Below are 13,159 nucleotides of genomic sequence, written 5' to 3' on the forward strand. Positions count from 1 at the left end.
ATATACAAAACATTCAAATAGAATAAAAGACAATAGTGCAGACTAAAATACAACATTTAATACTAAAAAAAATCTTGAACAAAAAACATAAATTGTGATAAAAATTCAAACCCTGAGTACCTGGACAGATAGAGGGGGTAAACTATGCAGGCGGGGGTTCAAGGCCAGAACACCTCCATCGGCACAGGCAAGCTTCGTAACCCAGAACCGGTTTGACCCTCTAAGCGTCCCCAGTTCGCCTTCAGCTCCTGGTGATGTAATTGTGGTAGGTGATTCTATTGTTAGGAACCTCAATATCACTTGCCCTAATAGAAAGTCTTTTGTTTCTTGTTTTCCCGGTGCTCGCGTCCGAGATGTGACGAGACGTGCACCGGCGATCTACAAGAACAGGGCAGTTGGAGCCATTGTTATACATGCTGGCGTAAACGACATAAGGCACCGACAGTCGGAGATCCTCAAGGCAGACTTCACTGCATTAATTAAAGACACAAAGGAGAGGACCCCATCGGCAAAGATATTCATCTCGGGTCCACTCCCTCTCGTCAGACGATCAAACGAGTATTACAGTCGTCTGCTTGGTTTAAACAACTGGCTGCAGGGCTTCTGCAAGAATCAAGACATCGGGTTCATTAACAACTGGGACCTCCTTTGGGAAAGACCGCGTTTCTTCAAGCGAGATGGCCTGCATCCGAACAGCTTCGGCGCCCGGGTCCTCTCCGAAAACATATCGAAGGTAATTCGTTTATCTTGACTATCTATCTCTGCTTTTAACCCCTTCCGAAATGCCACTCCTGTGTTTGGTCATGATAATTGTTTAAAAAAATCTTCCATAAAAGTGCGCAACATAAATACTGTAATAACCAATCTTAATGCACATAGAAAATCTAGGCAATACGGCATAAACGCCAATAATTTAATTAAAGTTACTACTTTAGATGAACAATGTATTAAAACTGTAAAAACAGATCATAGATTAAATAAAAAATACACACAGAGCGGCGCTAATAAAAATAACTTAATTCCTGTTCCCTATATCAATAACGCACATAGTATTCATCTCTGCTCCTCCGAAACATTGAATATGGCACTATTAAATATTAGAGCTTTAACTAACAAGACGTTTTTTATCAACGACATTATTAGTGAAAAAAAAATAGATTTTATTGCACTAAGTGAAACGTGGCTTAGCTCAGATGGCGCAGCTGTTTTAATCGAATCTGCGCCTCCGGATTACAGTTTTACTCGTGCTGATCGCCAAGGAAAGAGAGGTGGAGGGCTAGCAAACATTTACTCTAGCCGGTTAAAATGTAAAAATATCAGTTTTGGTAAGTTCAAGTCTTTTGAGTATCTCGCCATTGTTATTCAGGGAGTTTCTCACGTTCTAGTATTATCCGTGTATAGACCTCCTAAATTCAACGCGTCTTTCTTTGAGGAATTCTCTGACTTGATGTCAATCTTAATTACGAACTATGACGCACTCTTAATAGTCGGCGACTTTAATTTTCATGTAGATAATCAATGTGACCAAAAAGTAAAAGAATTTATGAACCTCCTGGACTCTTTTGATTTGAGACAGCTCGTTAATCAGCCTACACATAAAGCAGGTCATACGTTAGACTTAGTAATTACTAAAGGACTAAAAGTTGATATAAAGCAGGTCATTGATACGGGTCTTTCAGACCATTTTCTTCTACTTTTTAATATAGAAATAATGATAGAAAACACTCATGAGAAGCATATTGTTAAAAAACGCTTCTTTGACTCATCAGCAACTTTAAAACTTACAAACATTCTAACCAATCAGTCCGTTTATAGTGCCAACTATAATAGCGAGGAGAATGTAAATAGTAAGGTGGAAAGATTTAATACTAAAGTGAGGGCTGCTGTTGACATAGTTGCACCTGAAAAGACAGTTAAAAAATCTTCTAGCATTGTTATACCTTGGAAGACCCAAAGAGTGTCTGATTTAAAGAGAACATGCCGTAGAGCTGAGCGTAAATGGAGGAAGACTAAACTAACTATTGACTATGAGATATTAAAAGTTAAAATAACAGAATACAATAACACAGTCCGTCTTGAGAGGCGCTGCTATTTCTCTAAGCTTATAAATAACAATGCTAGTAATCCCAGAGTCTTATTTTCGACAGTTGATCATCTGTTAAACCCAGGTAACTCAAAGGAATGCCTCCTAAGTACTTCCAGTAAAACCTGTGAGGCTATCGCTGTATTTTTCAATCAAAAAATTAATGATATTAGAAATAACATAGTATATCTCCCCAACACTAAGGATCCCCCGAAACCCCAGTACTCCATAATAAATAAATTAGAGTCTTTCACTAGGATAGATTTACCTGATTTGCATAAAATAATTTCTCAAATGAAACCATCCACCTGTGCCCTTGACCCAATACCAACAAATTTTTTCAAAGAAGTATCGGGTGTGCTTATTGATAATGTTCTTGACATAGTAAATTCGTCATTAGATACGGGGGTCTTCCCAGACTGTCTTAAGACTGCGGTAGTTAAACCCCTACTTAAGAAAAATAATCTCGACCCCTCTTCTCTTGAAAATTATAGACCCATCTCTAACCTGCCTTTCTTAAGTAAAATTCTAGAGAAGGCAGTCATTATGCAGTTAAATGAGCACCTCAATAAACATGCTATTCTTGATAAATTTCAGTCAGGTTTTAGAACAAATCACAGCACAGAAACTGCACTTGTTAAAGTAGTAAATGACTTGCGGGTAAATGCAGACAGAGGCCATTTATCTGTTCTCATCCTCTTAGATTTGAGTGCCGCATTTGACACTATTGATCATAATATTCTTAAGAATCGCCTTAGTCAATGGGTGGGCCTCTCTGGCAGTGTCTTAAACTGGTTTGAATCCTACCTGGCAGGGAGAAAATTCTTTGTTAGTTGTGGTAATTATAACTCAAAGACACATGATATTCTATATGGTGTTCCACAAGGCTCTATCCTGGGTCCGCTGCTCTTCTCAATCTACATGCTTCCATTAGGTCAGATTATCTCGGGACATAACGTGAGCTACCACAGCTATGCTGATGACACACAGCTGTATGTATCAATAGCACCTGATGACCCTAAATCTCTTGATTCGCTAACACAATGTCTAACCTGTATCTCAGAATGGATGAATAGTAACTTTCTCAAATTAAATAAAGAAAAAACCGAAATCTTAGTGATTGGCAATAATGGATACAGTGAGGCTATTAGAAATAAACTGGATGCATTAGGATTAAAAGTCAAATCGGAGGTAAAAAGCTTAGGGGTAACCGTTGATTGTAATCTGAATTTTAAATCGCATATTAATAAAATCACTAGGACAGCATTTTTTCACCTAAGGAACATAGCAAAAGTTAGACCTCTTATATCATCGAAAGATGCAGAGAAATTAGTTCATGCGTTTGTCTTTAGTCGACTAGATTACTGTAATGCACTCCTCTCAGGACTACCCAAAAAAGACATCAATCGTTTGCAGTTAGTGCAGAATGCAGCTGCTAGAATCCTTACCAGGAAAAGAAAATCCGAACACATTTCTCCAGTTTTGATGTCACTACACTGGTTACCTGTGTCATTCAGAATTGACTTTAAAATTCTGCTTATGGTTTTTAAAGCTTTAAATAATCTCGCCCCGTCTTATATATCGGAATGTCTGACACCTTATATTCCAAATCGCAACCTCAGATCCTCAACTGAGTGTCTCCTTAGAATTCCAAGAGCAAAACTTAAAAGAAGTGGTGAGGCGGCCTTCTGCTGTTATGCACCTAAAATCTGGAATAGCCTGCCAGTAGGAATTCGCCAGGCTAATACAGTGGAGCACTTTAAAAAACTACTGAAAACACATTACTTTAACATGGCCTTCTCATAACTTCACTGTAATTTAATCCTGACACTCTGTATATCCAATTCATTATAATAACCATTCAAAATCTGTACTAACCCCTACTCTCTCTTCTGTTTCCTTTTCCGGTGTCCTATTGGTGGTGGCTTGTGCCACCACCATCTACCCAAAGCACCATGATGTTCCAACAATGATGGATGGATTAAAAGCCAGAAGTCTGTATAACCATCAGCATCAAGTGACTCCGTGAGAACCCTAACTACAAAGAGGACTATTTCATTTATGTTAGGTAGAATGCCCAAAGGGGACTGGGCGGTCTCGTGGCCTGGAACCCCTACAGATTTTATTTTTTTCTCCAGCCTTCTGGAGTTTTTTTTTTTGTTTTTTCTGTCCACCCTGGCCATCGGACCTTACTCCTTCTTATGTTAACTAAGGTTGTCTTATTTTAATTTCTTATTTGTCTTTTATTCTTCTTTTCTTCATTATGTAAAGCACTTTGAGCTACTTTTTGTATGAAAATGTGCTATATAAATAAATGTTGTTGTTGTTGTTGTAAACTGAAAGAAGGGGCAGAATGTCAGGTCTGTTTAATGTCCTCCTAAACAAATGATTTTAAACAAATGAATGGAGTCAGCTGATGTCATTAATTTTGGGAGGTCATTCCACAGTCAGGGCGCTATATACAGCTGTGTCACTCACAGAGTGCAGGTTAGTGGGGAGCACAGAATGAGAGGACCTTAGTGGGCAGGTCAAGAACAGAATTTGATATTCAATCCTGTAAGGCACAGGGAGCAGTGAAGTAGTAGTGACTTACAATAATCATTGCAGGATGTAATAAAAGCAGGGACAAGTTTCTCAGTATTAGAAAAGGAGAGGAATGAGCAAACATAAGAAATGTGACACAGGTGGAAGTAAGAAAGTTTCTTAATATTGTTTACATGGGTGAAATAAGAAAAGGAGAAATCAAAGTGACACCGAGTATTTTTTGCAGTAAAAGAAGGTCTGATGAGATCATCACCAAGAATGGTTGAAGAGGAGCTTGTTTTCTTAATTTGCACTTTAGTGCCACTTTGCAGGAGTTCAGTTATGTTGCAATTTCATTTTAAAGAGTTTTGCTATGTTCAGGTTTTAATTTTACTTTAATTTCACTGAGGCAAGTTGTGAGCTGAGAAAGCTGTGATGAAGTGTCACTTTTAACACTGAAATAGATCTAAGCATCATCTGCATAAAAATGATAACCCAGACCAAAGCTATGAATAACATGCTCAAGGGGAAGCATAGAGATACAGAAGAGCAGAGGATGTCATTTCATTAACAAAGGGAAGTCAGATGGAGGAACTGCTGTGAGATAAGCTGCATGGCCACAACGCCATATGCAATAACTTTTACACAAACTGGGACAGTAGCCCCTCAAGAGGAAGGTAACAATGCTTAGCACAATAAGGAAAAATAAGCTAGAGCTCCCATCTCAACTGATGGCCACACAGAATAGGCCAGTGAAGACATTAAAGTTTGTCAAAACAAATGACACTTCCTTGGTGAACAATGTGATCTGCACAGGGATAGGAGATGCCATGGCCAGAAATGATAATGGACTATAATGCTACAAAACGAGGAGTGGAGAATTTAGTCAAAACATTACGCTGGATGCTGGCCACAGGCAATTTTTTCAACATATTGAACATCTCAGAAAAAATACTTTTGTCATCTCGACAACCTTGAACCGAGATTGGAACAGGGAGAAGGAGACAGAGCCTTCTTGAGGAGCAGGGTAAACCATTGGTGACACCTTGCATACTACTGGGACGACATGTGCCAAAGACCCCACCATGTACAGCCATTGTGTTGATTCAACAGTCCAATCCACAGGGGAACCAATGACTGCACCAGTAGCGTGTATGCATAGTAAGTGTGTTTGTGTGTCTCACTGAGTGAACTGTACAGTTATTACAGTATTGTGTAGAAAATTTAAATATTCAGTTCTGCTTGATAAACAAATAGAATGTGATCTGAGAGTAAAGAGTAAACAGTTTATTTTTTATTTTTAATGTATTGCTTGTTAAAATAAAGTGACCATCTAATTTAAAAAAAAAAAGTCCTTCAATAGTACATATGTAGCAAAAATGTAATCATCTATGTTACTAAATGACAGTTTTATAATTATATGCACGGACGCCGGACACAGGACGCACCAAGGCGCATGTGCACAGCTCCTCAGTGCCCCAGAGTCAAACCCAGCGGCTTCCCAGAATCAGTAGGTGGCGCCCAAACAACACAACCTGTAAACTAAACTTGCTCTAATCCACTGTGCCAGCAGTCAGTGTGGCATATTTGAATCACATAACGGTAATTCAGTATTAAAAGCACGCTGAATTATGATTCCTAGCAGTAAACGACTTCTACCTAACGACACAGCCACAGAAAAACAAAAACGAGACCGCATGGATAAAAACAATAAACGGAGGCTCCTACAACGCGCTTCAGAAACACCAGAAGCAAAGAAGTCACGGCTCCAAAATGAAACAGCTCAACTAATGGAAATACAAAAACGAGCCCATATGGATAAAAACAATGAACGAAGGCGGCCACAACACGCTTCTGAAACAGCAGAGGCAAAGGAGTCACGGCTCCAAAAAGAAAGAGCTCAACGATTAGAAATAAAAAAACGAGCCCGTATGGCTACAACCTGTACACTAAACCTAAGGTAAAGCATGCACGCCAGGTTGTACAGTATATATGCACAGATCCCAGAGGCAACAGGCAAGCCGTGCACACTACCACCGCTGCCAAAAGCGAGACTGCATAGATAAAAACAATAAACGAAGGCGCCTACAACACGCTTCTGAAACACCAGAACCAAATGAGTCACAGCTCCAAAAAGAAACCGCTTTAGTACAAATATGTTTATTTAATTAAATGAAAACTTTACCAGGACGCTCCCACCCTCCATTATTTTTCATTCCTCCACAGATCGGAGGGAATAGAAACTGATTGCCATTCTTGCATTTGCGATTCTTTAGAGAATCAGGGGTTTACTGGTAAATTGAGATTCAACACACTTATTTTTCATGCTTCTCAAAGAAAAATTAAAATACAATGTTTGTAAACTACTGCATTTGTGAAGTGTGAGGGGATATCCAAAACTGTCATTGAGTGTATTTCAGTATTGTGTGTAGTGACTTATAAAACCACAATATGACATTAAAATATACTGCTCAAAAAATTAAAGGAACACTTTTTAATGAGAGTATAGCATCAAGTCAATGAAACTTGAGGGGTATTGATCTGGTCAGTTAAGTAGCAGAGGGGCTTGTTAATCAGTTTCAGCTGCTTTGGTGCACTAGAGGGGCAACAATGAGACGACTCCCAAAACAGGAATGAATGATTTAACAGGTGGAGAGATCCCACTGATATTTTTCCCTCCTCATCTGTTTTGTCACTCGTTTTGCATTTGGCTACAGTCAGTGTCACTACTGAGGTGATACCTGGACCCTACAGAGGTTGCACAGGTAGTCCAATTTCTGCAGGATAGAACATCAATATGTGCCATTGCCAGAAGGTTTGCTGTGTCTCCCAGCACAGTCTCAATGGCATTGAGGAGATTCCAAGAGACAGGCAGTTACTCTAGGAGAGCTGAACAGGGCTGTAGAAGATCCTTAACCCATCAGCAGGACTGGAGGAACAGGATGAGCACTGCCAGAACATACAAAATGACCTCCAGCAGGCAGGCCACTGGTGTGAATGTCTCTGACCTCAGACAAAAAGAAACAGACTTCATGAGGATGGCCTGAGGGCCCGACATCCTTTAATGGGCCCTGTGGAGCTTGATTGGCATTTGCCATAGAATACCAGAATTGGCAGGTCCACCACTGGCAGGCGCCCTGTGCTTTTCATAGATGAGGGCAGGTTCACCCTGAGCACATGCATGTGACAGACGTGAAAGGGTCTGGAGAAGCCATGGAGAACGTTATGCTGCCTGTAACATCGTTCAGCATGACTGGTTTGGTGGTGGGTCAGTGATGGTCTGGGGAGGCATATCCATGGAGGGACACACAGACCTCAACAGCCTAGACAGCAGCACCTTGACTGCCATTAGGTATCGGAATGAAATCCTTGGACCTATTGTCAGACCATATGTAGCTTATGTCATGTCCAGGGCAACCCTAATGCCTTAATTTATAATATAATAATTAAGTTATCTTAATTTTATAATAATATAATCTTATATCACAGCTCCAGCTGATTCAAAACTCAACTGCAAGAGTCCTGACACGAACCAACAACAGCGAGCACATCACAGCCATCCTGCTGCACCTTCGCTGCTCCCTGCGTCTTACAGGATTGAATATCAAATTCTGTTATTGACCTGCCCACTAAGGTCCTCTGATTCTGTGTCCCCCACTAACCTGCAGTCAGTGGGTGACAGCAGGGCCTTCAGCTGTATATAGCGCCCTGACTGTGGAATGACCTCCCAAAATTAATGACATCAGCTGACTCCATTCATTTGTTTTAACTCATTTGTTTAGGAAGACATTAAACAGACCTGACATTCTGCCCCTTCTGTCAGTATACTCCTTTTATCTGTCCAGGTACTCAGGGTTTGAATTTTTATCATAATTTATGTTATTTGTTCAAGATTTTTTTTAGTATTATATGTTGTATTTTAGTCTGCATTATTGTCTTTTATTCTATTTGAATGTTTTGTATATACTGTATTTATCTTTATTTAGTGAATATATTATTTGTAGCCAATGTTATATTGGTCCTGTTGTTCTTTTTGAATTTTGGGCATAGGAAGGGTGCTATATGAATAAATTGTGTTCTTATTAGTATTTTTCTTTTTTTTCTTTTGATGGCCCATTGTTTCTAATAATAAGTGACAAAAACTATAGCAGTTCCATTTAAGGCAAATTAATATATTGCATAATTCAGTGTTGAATATGTATTGCCGTTTTCTTCACATACATGTTTAAAAATATTATTTTGGCTTAAATGTTTATTCTAATTTGGTTTAGAACAATATTGCACACATACATAGTACATTTTAAAAATCGTAATCTCTTTTATTACTAACGTTTTACTAAACTCTAACATGGTGTAAACATTATTATATTGTATACTTCTTTTAATGAATGTAAACAAAAAACTATTTTCAATTAACACAGATCGTGATGATTTTAATTTTGTCGACATGCTAAATGGTTTCCACAGACCCAAACACAACGTAAATGTTAATAGTGTATTTCACAGAAACTATCCGTATTGTTTAATTTGATATATGACACGACGTGATGGCAGAAACCCTCTGAACTTCACAATGATGCGTATTATTTGGATTCTAAACGGGTCCTTCACCCGACGTTACTTTCCGGGCTTTGCCGAGACCTGCTGAAACCTTCCAAAAGTAATTTTACAAAGTCAGTCCTGAAATGATGGAGACGTCACTTCCGGGTCTGTAACTGCGGGTCTAAAACTGCGGTGACGTGTGGTGCTGTGGCTCTGCAAGTGGATAGTATTGAATAAATATGCCAAATAACATGCTTTGGTCAAACTGCCAGAAGACATAAACACTGAAAAACTTTCTGCATTTAATATTAAAATACTATTTATGTTTGCTTATTGAGTTTTTATTTGCCTTGTGTCACACATGTGCGTTAGAGGATCTCCTTATGGGATCTGTGGAGGTATGTAATAACACCCTGGATCAAGAGGAAGTGCTATCACTAACATTGTCTTTTCTTTCTCTCCCAGCAGAACCAAGAAACTACCCAATGAGGGCACTTGACTCCACCCCTTCCGGTACCCCATCCGTAAGATCTCTTGCTTCCCGGAAGGAGGACTCATTTGGCATTTTGAACTGCTGCATGGAGCTCCCAAGAAAGACTGACCCTAAACCATGGCTAAAAAGCCAAATCTATCTTTTGTAATTTGCAGCCCAGATCAAGGGCAACAGTCATGCAATTTGTTGGTATTTTGTATTCTTAAAACATGTATACCTTAATTCAACTTAATATTGCATCTTTGTTTTTGTGGGGCTGCACAGTGGCGCAGTGGGTAGCACTGCTGCCTTGTGGTTAGGAGACCCAGGTTTGCTTCTCGGGTCCTCCCTACATGAAGTTTGCATGTTTTCCTGTGTCTGTGTGGGTTTCCTGTGTGGGGTACTTCGGTTTTCTCCCACAGTCTAAAGACATGCAGGTTAGGTGCATTGGCGATTCTAAATTGTCCCATTGTGCTTGGTGTGTGGGTGTGGGTGTGTGTGTGTGCGCTCTGTGGTGGGCTGGCGCCCTGCTGTCGTTAGGATATAGCGAGTTAGATAATGGATGGATGGATGTTTTTGTGCCTGTGTTTCCTGGTATGCTACAATGTTGCTCTGTGTTCAAAGCCAAAACACTCTTTGAATAACATTGAAGGCAACATGTATAACTCTCAGATAAAAAGAAGATTGTAGTGGCCTGAAGACTGAACAATTATAGAGTGGATGGACCAAAGTAGCTGAAGAGGTTACTGCAGTGAGCTGGCAGACAAAGCAAATACAGATAGTGTGCTGACAGCAACCTTTGTGTGTTAGTGGCCTTCCCAACAAGACCTTATCTTTTCCATATCTTTGTGGATCAGGCACACTGCATTCAGTGTGATTTAATTAAAAGTGCTGTGACTAACAAGGCAGTAGGAGTATGTGACAAAAGTCTACATGATGCTGTTGGACAAAAATTAGCTCGATCCATGTTGGAGGTCTCAGAAATGGCAGTGCTCAAGGAAATTCTATATGCTGTAGAGTGTCAAACATTAGGAGCAACCAAGTGCTGGAGGAAAGAACACAAGCAGTCAACTATGCATCTGCTGGGTCAAGCTAGTATCGCCAATCCAAATAACCTGCATGTGTTTGGACTGTGGGATGAAACGCATGCGAACACAAGGCGAACAGGAAAACTCTCAGTAAGGACCCAGAATGCGAACCCTAGTCTCCTTACTGTGAGGCAGCAGTGTTACCACTGTGCCACCCTCCAAGGACAGACTACAAAGTAATAAATTGTGTCAGGTGTCTGGTCACACTTACAGGTAATCTAATCTAGACACCGTTAAAATATCCGACTACGACACTGGGAACTCTTGAAATTTAACGATAATAGCACACAGGTTTCTTTAAATTGGGTGGTGAGTAATCACACAATGAAAGACACAACAGTAATTTCAGGAAAAGCAACAGTAACTTCTATTACACAAGACAATATGAAGTACATTAAAATGATAAACGAACATAAAAAAATCTAACAATATCAGGAACAAAATTCCTTTTTTTAAAAAGGAAAGCTCACAGTCCACACTCTAAAAGTTTGTTAAAAACAAGAATTGGAGGATGCAACCTTTAGTGGTGCAGAGTGCAGTTTGCGCACTGTGTTACCCCAACAATTAATTGTCCAACTGTCCGTGGATGCACTCTGTTCACCAGACGCTCATTTCCCAACAGAAGTCTTGTCAAATCATTGAATCCCTGTCAGCGTCTCTTCGTTGTTCTTTTTTTCCACTCTGGGCTCCTTGTGTCTGCCAACTTTGCTCGGTCCTTTCATGTGGCTTCCCTCTCTCGCTGGGCCCATAATCAGCGTCTTCTTGTGGAGCTGTCTCTTCCTCCCTGGAGGTAAGTCTTGCTGTCCTTGTGCCTCACGTCGTACCAGCCATGTAACCAAGTCTGCCTGCAAGCCTCTGTGCTCTGTGTGAATGTCTTGGCAGCGTTCTCAGTGGACTGTCCCTCACCCTGCCTTCTCCTGCTCAGAAGTTTAAATTTCCTTCACTCCCTGCCTAGATCAACAGGATGATGGATTAAACAATGGCACATCCAAATTTCCTGGGTTTAACAAATAATGTAAACACAGGCTAACAAAAACTATTGTTACCAACTATCAATGAGTACACATATGCTGATTAGAAACCAATATTCTCAGACATGTTCATTTCTAAGTCAGGTAAATACAAATATTTTCCAAGGAAGAAGCAGTTCTTTAATCACAATTTTGTATTGTTTGTATATTTAAGCAGTTAAAACTTCAAAGCGGTGATTTGCAAGACAGCAAATACCAATATCCTGTAGACAGCCATCACAATAATCAGTAACAGGATTACCCAAGAAATTTGCCTTTTAACTTTTTACCCAGTCCAAACAATGGGTGCCTATTGCCTCTTCATCTACTGTGTTTTAAATGTAATATTTACATGTTCCTTTGCCTAAGAGAGAAACGAAACCACCCAATATACAAAAAATGTCCCCCTCTGACAAAATGAATAAAGAAAAATAAACGCTTTTTGTCTAGCTGGAACTCACAATACAAGTTAATAGTCCCAATTTCCTTAGAGGGGTGACTGGTCCAGCTGTCCACTATCCTAAACATATACAGTGGAACCTCGGGTCACGAATGTCTCAGACCACGTACAAATCGGGTTATGACCAAAAAGTCCGCCAAACTTTTGCATCTGTTCATGACCACACACTCGGGTGACAAACAAGCCAGTTTCCCTTCCGGTTTGTACGCGCTGATGATTTCCGCACGTGTTCAGTCTCTCCCTGTGCATTACCTGTGCAGCGAGCGAGAGAGAGAGCGAGCGAGAAAGAGAGGGTTGGCCGTGTAAGACCGAGAAGGCAGTTGAAGAATGCACCGGGCTTGTTTTTAAAGAGACTGATTCGAGCATTGTTTTAACCTCGTTGTATTTAATGAAGACTTTTTTCTATTGGATTTTAACCTCCACTTCACTTCTGTATACAACGATCGGTTCGTAGCGTGCATTGTTGCAATGTTACTTTTCTTGGTTGTTTATTAAATTACGGATTTTCCAAATGTTCATGTTTTTCCCTGTGCTTAAAACTTATTAAAAAAGAAGTGTTTACAGCGAGAGGTTCGTAAGGCTATAGCGTGAATTCTTGCAATGTTACTTTTCTCTGTTCAAGGTTTTCTCAGTGTTATTCAATGTTTTTACATTTAGTTTACTATTACGCTGTGCATTCTATGGAATGATTAACTATTTTTGTGCTTAAAAGTCTTTAAAAAAATTTATTTACATACAGTTTGTACGGTCAGGAACAGATTAATTGTATTTACATACAATCCTATGGGGGAAATTACTTCGGGTCATGACCAAATCGGGTTACGACCAGAGTTTTGGAACAAATTACGGTCGTGACCCGAGGTTCCACTGTACCTGATAGTTCTCCCTCTCCCTCTCTCTCTCTCACATTGTCTTTTACGGCAGCTCTACATCCCTTCTAGGTCAAGCCTTTGTGCCATTTTCCTTTGCAATTCCAAGTTT

Source organism: Erpetoichthys calabaricus, chromosome 15, assembly GCF_900747795.2.
Source record: "Erpetoichthys calabaricus chromosome 15, fErpCal1.3, whole genome shotgun sequence".
Taxonomy (NCBI): domain Eukaryota; kingdom Metazoa; phylum Chordata; class Cladistia; order Polypteriformes; family Polypteridae; genus Erpetoichthys; species Erpetoichthys calabaricus.